We start from the raw sequence: 8,995 nt of genomic DNA, 5'->3' as shown, positions 1-8,995 counted from the left end.
AGAATTAGGATAGTTTTGGTAGAGGATGGAGGATGAGGCCAGCGCGGTCGGGCCTCTGAGGCCTCTGAGGGTGACCATTGCAGAGGTGGTGCAGCAGAGTGGAGAAGGGAGGATAGAGGAAACGAAAAAGCAAGAGAGAATGAGGGCGTGACCTGGGGTTTAAATAGGGAGATTGACAGATACAGACAGAACAAGGGGGTAGGAGCCCCAAACCACACCTAAAGGTTGCAGTATGTTGTGATAATACACTAAATCAAAGTTTGTGTGAACTATGATTAATTAATTAATTAATTAATTAATTAATTAATTAATTAATTAATACAATACAATTATTCAAAACATTATACATAAAAAATAACTTTGACCATTGTGTAAGGATTGGTTACAGATTGGATTGCACAAGGAAGAATGAATTTGTGGTAGCCATAGTTTCATCCTGGTATGAGATGGGATTGAGTCTCCTAGGAATGATGAGTTTTTCAACTTTTTATCCGAATATTCCTTTAGAGGTAGAGCCATTATCACAATGGCTGCACATATATGACTAAGCTACAATATTATGAGCAAGGCGCTGGTAACAAAATGGTAATATTTTATTATTTTGACCTTCCAGTACCAATGGTATCACAAGAGCATGGATATTGTATTCTGCTCATCATTCTGCTACCTTGTCTTTTGTTAAGTGCCCTTGCCTTAATATTGGAGGTAAGTGAATTGCTTTATAAAATAATCAGTGGCCACCTCGTTGGACATTTATTCTAATACAGTCCCAGTGTTATTAAGAAAATTACTTTTGGATTCCGAAAGAATTTAGAACAGATTTGTATTACATAATTGTATTAAATTGTATGTTTACCAACACTGCTCTGGCCTGGTTCTCCTCCTACCTCTCCGACCGCACCTACTAGGTAACCTGGCGCAGCTCAACCTCCACACCTCACCTCTCAACAGGAGTCCCCCAAGGATCAGTCTTGGGTCCTCTCCTGTTCTCTCTCTACACCCACTCCCTGGACCCCCTCCTATGGTTTCTCATACCATTTCTATGCTGATGTTGCTAAGATCTTCCTCTCCTGTATTTGCTCTTATTAGGACTGAAGTCATTGAATTTTGTATCTTGCTCTTAATTGTACTCTAATTCTTGAAATGTATTTTTTGTATACAACTGTAAGTCGCCCAGGGTAAGGGCGTCTGCTAAGAAATAAATAATAATAATAATACAAAAGCATCATACTGAATGTGATTGGAGTTATACTACAAGCGGATGATACTCTCAATAATAAACATTGATGCCTTCTTAATGAGTTTCAGTTTTGAAAATGAGCGTTCAGCACTTGCTACTGTTACTGGGATGGTGAGAAATAGTAGAAGTACGGTGCAAACTTCTGAAAACTCATTGTTAATGCACTGTTAATCTTTCACTGTTGATTTGTTTTGAGATTTCTGATTTCAAACATGATCTGAATGAGAAGTACTTTTAAGTTTACCAATAAATTGAGTCCACATTAATGGTTCATAAAACACCAGGACATTTATGACCAGTGTGTCTGTTCACAACAGCACAATTACAGTCTCTCAGATTCAATTTCAGCATGAATAATTAAGCAACACTTTAAAGCACAAATTATATTGACAAGTTGTATCCTCTGTGTATGGACTGTTTGAAGTTGGTATGCTCATGCAGTTAAATGTGTTGTGCCAAATGATGTCTTATGTTTTTCCAGCCTTGATCCTTGTTAACATGCTGTAAAACAAACTGGCTTTTGAAGTAATGCCAATAATTCCAACAGACTCGGCTGGACCTACAAAGGTAGTCGTCTTTATTACTAAAAGAGGGATTTGTATCTTTTTTTTTTTTTTTTACCAAAGTATGTCATTGTACGCAATGGTGTTTACTAAGCAGGGTGCTGGTTTTTACCCAGACAAACAGCCACCAGTGACAAGCTTAGTAACACAACCAACCAGAAAGCAGCATCTAAGGACCACAATGAATTGCCAGGGGTGTAAAGGTTCTGCAGTTCAGCCCAACGTTTTTAAGGCTGTAAATGTTTCTTAGAGGAGTTTATAGTAAATGCAAGACCAGTGTACTGTAGTCAAAAAGAATCTTGCTGTATTTGCTTTGTTTTTTTGTGTTGCAGTGCCTGTTTTCCAGCTATCTTGCTGCTATTTACATAATGATGCCAATGTTAATATTAGTCTAAAGAATTGCTGGACTAGGTACAGCTCTTAAGAATCACTGGGCAAACAGTGGAGCGCAAAGTGTGGAGCGCACCAGTAAGGGGGCGCACGACAATAACTAAAGGGGCAGTTCTGGAAAAATTAAAAAGTAAAAAAATATATATATATATAAATGACAGCTAATTAGTCCTTTCAAATGAACCATTGACGATCACTGTGAATGATGTTTGACGTGGCGAGTGTCAGTGAAACTGCAGTGAACAGAGCTGAAATGGCGGCTTCTATGGGGAGCCAAGTGTAAAAAAAAGGACTAATATTTTACCAGGTGTTATTTTCCGGGATTTAATGTAATCTTTTTCCTAGATTTAACCAAAAAAAAAAGATTTAGCTGAATACATAAATGTTAACAAACACATTCTTAAATGTTTTGAAATTTGTAAAAGAATGCTTGGCTTTGTATGTAGAGGAGGCGGGGAAACTGAGAGATTGGCTCTCAGAGTGTAAGGGCAGCTCTGCAGCATACAATGCCAAATCAAAAGCTTCAATGGACAGGGCATCATATGTTAGCATGTTACACGTTAGCTTCAGATGTAACTGGCAACATAAATATTTATTTTGTGGAAACCCAGATTTATTTTTTTCAGATTGAATTGCTGAACGATAATGTCTCACACACGTAGGGCTGTGTGTTTGAATGAACCTGACTATTGTGTCGTCCTATTGCTGTAGTATAATGCAATACATTTAATAATGTCATTGTTGCCCTGTTTGAAAGTCATGGCATCATAGTGTAGTAATACAGGTAAGAATAGGGAATAGGGGTCCGGAATCTAGCTTTGCATTGGGCCAGCGTTGGACAAACGCTGTCACTGGTATTTGAGGTCCACTATCAGCATCTTGAACCTTCATACTCTCAAGTACAGACTGAGCTGTCTGAGGTCGAGGATCAGTCTCATCCCATTTCGGCATAAGGAAGTACCTGGAGTAAAACCGTTCTCTCTCACTGAGAGGATGATGAATTGAAATTGCCTGTTTCTGCAGTAGGGCTGTCATCTCCTGAGACACTAATACAGTGTCTTGAGGATTCATGTGGACTTTGTGTCGTGGGGACTTTGTTGACTGCACTGCAGGGGACAAATGGGTGTTAGAGATGCAGATCGGTCCTGGAACAGTGGGACAGCTTGCTTTCCAGTGTCCTCTTAAAAAAATAAGCACTCAACGCTCAATAGCTGCAGTCTTTAAATGCTCCCTCTGCATGCACCCTTCCTAGGCAGTGGATGCACGTGTTGTGCTTATCCTCTGCTGGAATGTTTCTCTTGCAACCAGCACAAAGGTGAAACCCAGGCATGGTGCGAGGTTGCAAAAACAGTTCCGCTGTGCAATGTAAGCGCACAAGAACAGACAGTAAATTGACTGCTGTTGAAAACTGTTGTGTACACAGAGTGCACAAAAATGGTGCAATGGTAACAGTCTTGGTACCGATTCTGGTATGAACCAGATGACTGGTACCGACCTTGGTACCAATAAAGGTGACTGGTACCTACTTTGGAACCGATTAGGTTCCTGGTACCGGTTCTAGAACTGACTGTTACCGGCTCTGGTATTATGGCTAGCAAAGTATACTGTCTGTGTACAGAGGCGGACTCTAGTATAGGGAGACAGCCTACGTGCGCGCTGGGTTTCTGAAAGAAAAACCAAAGATAATTGGTAACTTGCTAAAAAAAAAAAAATATATATATATATATATATATATATATATATATATATATATATATATATAGGTTGATTTAAATCTGTTGAATCTGTCGTAACTTCTGGGTAGAACGCATGTGTAGCAGTAATGCTACAATATAAATCAAAATATTGTACAAATATCTAATTTTATATATTTCAAAGTATATGGAAGCATACTTGGAAATATGTTCCCTTCTGTTCCATATTATATGTTGGGATATGTTTTAAAATATATGTCAATGCTTGTCTAAAATATATTTACATATATACAATTATATATTTTTACAGTGTATTTCAATATATTTTTGCAGCTATTTTTTATATTTCAATATATGTTTTAAAATGTATTTATTATATATTTGTTTCCGTATGGGAAGGTACTGTAACCTGGGGAAGGGATGGGGAGAGCCACCGGCTTCGTGCAGGGCACAAGGCCGCAGGGGGGACTTAATCAGAACCTAAAGCTAAGAAGAATTATACGCTTAAAAAGCTACATTATTATAAAATATGAAGAGAGAGAAAAAAGCTAAATAAATCAACTTATCTCTGTAGTTATGACTTAAAGTCAGAACTCACTCCTTCCTCAGGCAAAGGCTGAAAGAGAAAATGGCACTGAACCTTACGTGTCGCTCGTATTTATCTCCTGGTGACGGAGACGACGTCTGACACATATTGGGCTCTTAAAGGAACAGCTTTGATATAAGTGCTCATGTCATTCGGGCTATAAGAGATTATATCCCATTAGGTAATGTTTACAATTTGTACTTGATTTTGTACAGATTTAATGTGTCAGCTAAATGTTGACTCGCCAAGTGTAAAAAAAAAAAGATTTATAGACAAACATTTTTTTTTCCAGATTTCATTGTCATACTGATTTTGAATTTGTGATACACTTTTTCAACATTTATAAAATATATGTGAAAGTACAAATTTCAAAAGTTTTAAGAATGTGTTTGTTAACATTTATGTATTTTATCTAAGTCTGGACTTTTTGTCACTTCAAGGTCAGAATAGCAATATTTTGCTACTGAATGACAAAGTGTTTGCATTTTGCAAACAACTTGTGCTGTGAAAAAATCAGTTTCAGAATGGAAACTGTGAAGCCAGCCATTCAGGAAGGGGACGGCATCACGGTACCAGGAGTCCTCGCCATAGTACGGTGAGCGAAGTGTCAGTCATGAATTGGAGGAGAGGTGATTCAACTAGCTATCGGAGGGGGCGGGGCTTAGGATACTTTAGGGGGGTGTGACACCGTAATCGGTTCCTTTGTTGTGGTTAATGGGAGGAAGCAAGGACTATCAGTGAGTGAAGTGTTGCTGAAACTAAACTGTGTGTTTATCTCCGCCAGACGGCTAAATACGGATCTGGGAGCTGCCGCTTTACACCAGCGATACAACCAGACTGCACTGCACCTGAACACCAGCAACACTGTTTCCAGGACCGCGCCTGCACTGAGAGCATGCACTCAAGGATGTTCTCATCCTTCATGGCCATTCTTTATTTTTGCTCGAAACATGAAAAACAGTTGGAAAGTTAAAACACTGGCACAAAAGAGCTGCTAGGCGGCCGGAAAAGCTTTGATATTCACGGCTATTGTGTTTGTTGCTTTTGAGAACATCTTAAAATATAACCTACAAGTCTATCTGGAAGTGCTTTATTCATTGCAATTGAAACTGCAGACTATCAATCATTAGTACTGTCCTCCGTACTAAACACAGGATCATCCCCATTTAGTATGCTACTTTTAGTTTGCTGCAATTCACCCGTTTCCCTCTGCACAATGACCTAATGAGAACAAGACATTTTACTGTTTTTATTTGTTTATATTTTATTACTGTATGTACTGTAGATTTTACAGTCATACAATAAAGCCAGTCTTTTAAGTACATGACTAAAATGGCCAAGTTACTAGTTTTGAAGGTCCAAATTTCACATGCAAAACACTTTACTGTATTGCTGCTAACAGCAAGCACTATTCTGTTTTTTCATGAATTTACATAATTACATATGGAACAGAGATTAAACATAGTTCTCCGATCCATTTTCTAATAAAAGTTATATTATATGGTTAGTAGTGTAAACATTTTGCTATAGGCTATTAGTAATACAATTATACAAAATGTTATCAAGTTATAGAAGTCTAGAGAGTCTAGTTTTTAGTGATTCTTGAGCTGATTTTAGGGCAGCTTACAGTTTTGTGAAATTACCAGTGCTATAAAATATGCATAATTATTTGTGCTAGTTGTTACTCAATGACACATTTTGTATGCAGCAAAAAATGATTAAATATACTACTATTTGCAAATTGCAGGCAGCTGCACAATATTTTCTGACAGACCAAATATCCAGCATACTTAAAACACCACAGTTTAAAATGACATCCTTCAGGGCAACACCCTACATTTCCATCTGCCTTTGTAGAAATATTCTGAACTCTAAAAATGAAAATGTTGTAGAAAAGAAAATGAATGACTGCAAAAGCAGCAGAGCAGATTAGTTTGGGGAAGTTAATCACTGGGCTTTGTAGCTCTGTTGACAAACATCTGGTATGATCAGTAGCTCCCATACAACAATTCTGTTCATAAAGTAATTATAGAGATCGAAAGCAGAAATAGTGATGAGTACTTTCAAGGAAATGCATGCACATGGATTAGGGAGTGGTTAACATGTAGAAAACAGAAAGTACTGATTAGAGGAGAAACCTCAAAATGGAGCGAGGTAACCAGTGGTGTACCACAGGGATCAGTATTAAGTCCTCTGCTATTCCTAATCTACATTAATGATTTAGATTCTGGTATAGTAAGCAAACACTGTTGCAGCAGCAAATGTCATTCAAAATGATCTAGACAGCATTCAGAACTGGGCAGACACATGGCAAATTACATTTAATAGAGAAAAGGTTAAGGTACTGCACGCAGGCAATACAAATGTGCATTATAAATATCATATGGGAGATAATGAAATTGAAGAAGGAATCTATGAAAAAGACCTAGGAGTTTATGTTTACTCAGAAATGTCTTCATCTAAACAATGTGGGGAAGCTATAAAAAAGGCCAACAAGATGCTATATTGTGAAAAGCGTTGAATTTAAATCAAGGGAAGTAATGTTAAAACTTTACAATGCATTAGTAAGACCTCACCTAGAATATTGTGCTCAGTTCTGGTCACCTCGTTACAAAAAGTATATTGCTGCTCTTGAAAGAGTGCAAAGAAGAGCAACCAGAATTATCCCGGATTTAAAAGGCATGTTTTATGCAGACAGGCTAAAAGAATTGAATCTATTCAGTCTTGAACAAAGATGACTATGTGGTGATCTGATTCAAGCATTCAAAATCCTAAAAGGTATAGACAATGTCGACCCAGGGGACTTTTTTGACCTGAAAAAAGAAACAAGGACCAGGGGTCACAAATGGAGATTAGACAAAGGGGCATTCAGAACAGAAAATAGGAGGCACTTTTTTACACAGAGGATTGTGAGGGTCTGGAACCAACTCCCCAATAATGTTATTGAAGCTGACACCCTGGGATCCTTCAAGAAGCTCCTTGATGAGATTCTGGGATCAATAAGCTACTAACAACCAAACGAGCAAGATGGGCCGAATGGCCTCCTCTTGTTTGTAAACTTTCTTATGTTCTTATGTTTTAATTACTGTGTTGATATTGTAATGGGATTGATTTCACAGCATACAGATATTGCAGACACATATTTTGTTTCAGGTTTTGACTTAAATCTGAAATTTCTTCACATCCCAACACAATATTGAATATTGTGAACTTACCCTCAAGTAGACTTTGTTTGTGCTTTCATATCACAATCCCTATTGCAGACAGAGCGAAGAATAATCAGAAGAAAAAAAAACGTTTCACTGCATAATAATAAAAAGTTTCATTTTTATTGTCATTTGTCCCTGAAAATGTGGTTCTGTCTACATAATGTTTTGCAGTGACAAATACAAGAGAGTAAAAAATGCATCTGTGTCTTGGGATTCCTAATCCCCTTATGTTCTGTACCAGATAAGACCTAATGCTCTCCAGTTTGCAAAATATCTGTAAATATCTTGGACACAATAAATAACAGACAGTCCCAATACAGTAGAGCTTTAAAACTATATATGATTTTTTTTTTTTATTAAACAGGAGGGTAAATCCTTTAAATGCCTGGTGGGATTAGAACAATAAATAACATAGTAAAATCATCAGATCATTTTAAGTGTTTAGTCTTTTAATATATTCCTTATCATTTAGAAAGGTGAACTCCTAAATCAGAGAGAGGTAATGTGTTACACATAAACTGGGACTCTCAGCTCCAGTAAGGATTGAATGTCTTTGTTTGGCTAAATTTCTGGTCCCCCTTTATTTTAAGGGGCGCATTTTAGTTTATTAACTGTTAACAACTAGCTAATGTTAACAAATGTTATTTTTTTTATTGATATAGTAACCTATTGTTAAACTAATTTTAAAAAAGGCCATAAAACGTTATGGTCGCAATGCAATTTGAATTTTGCATCCACAATTATTTGCACTGCGCCAAGGGGGGGGGGGGCAACTGCCCCTCCCTGCCCCATATCAAATGACACCCCTGGTTTACCCATTTCTTTTGGCTAGTTTGCCTCCAAAAGAGCTTGACTCATTTTATGTTTGAAATAGGCAGTATACCAGTGCCCCCATATTTAAAGAGACCAATCTTTAAAATACAGATCTCTCAGCATTTCTACCTGACATACTTTTTCTGTATACACTGAATCGCTAAGTTGTTGGCTCCTAAATTTCTTTTAAGCAAGATTTATTTTGTAACAGTCGTGAAGAATACTATATACATTCAGTACACTGTGACTAAGCTTTTCCCAGTGGAAAATTCATTGGCTGATGTCCAGTGTACAGAGAATCATACCACCAGTTTATTTGTGTCAGCAAGTTGCACATTTTTTTGGAGACCAATGTTCAATGATTTATGTTTTGGCACTGACAACTGCTGTGCTGTAGCAATACGGTCGTATTATTAGATTACGATGAATTAAATATGAGCAAAACAATCTAAAATACAGACACAGGATTTTTTTTGTATTATTATTATTTCTTTTTTGAA

Source organism: Acipenser ruthenus, chromosome 3 (genome assembly GCF_902713425.1).
Source record: "Acipenser ruthenus chromosome 3, fAciRut3.2 maternal haplotype, whole genome shotgun sequence".
Classification (NCBI taxonomy): Eukaryota; Metazoa; Chordata; class Actinopteri; order Acipenseriformes; family Acipenseridae; genus Acipenser; species Acipenser ruthenus.
This window is presented reverse-complemented; position numbering follows the sequence as displayed.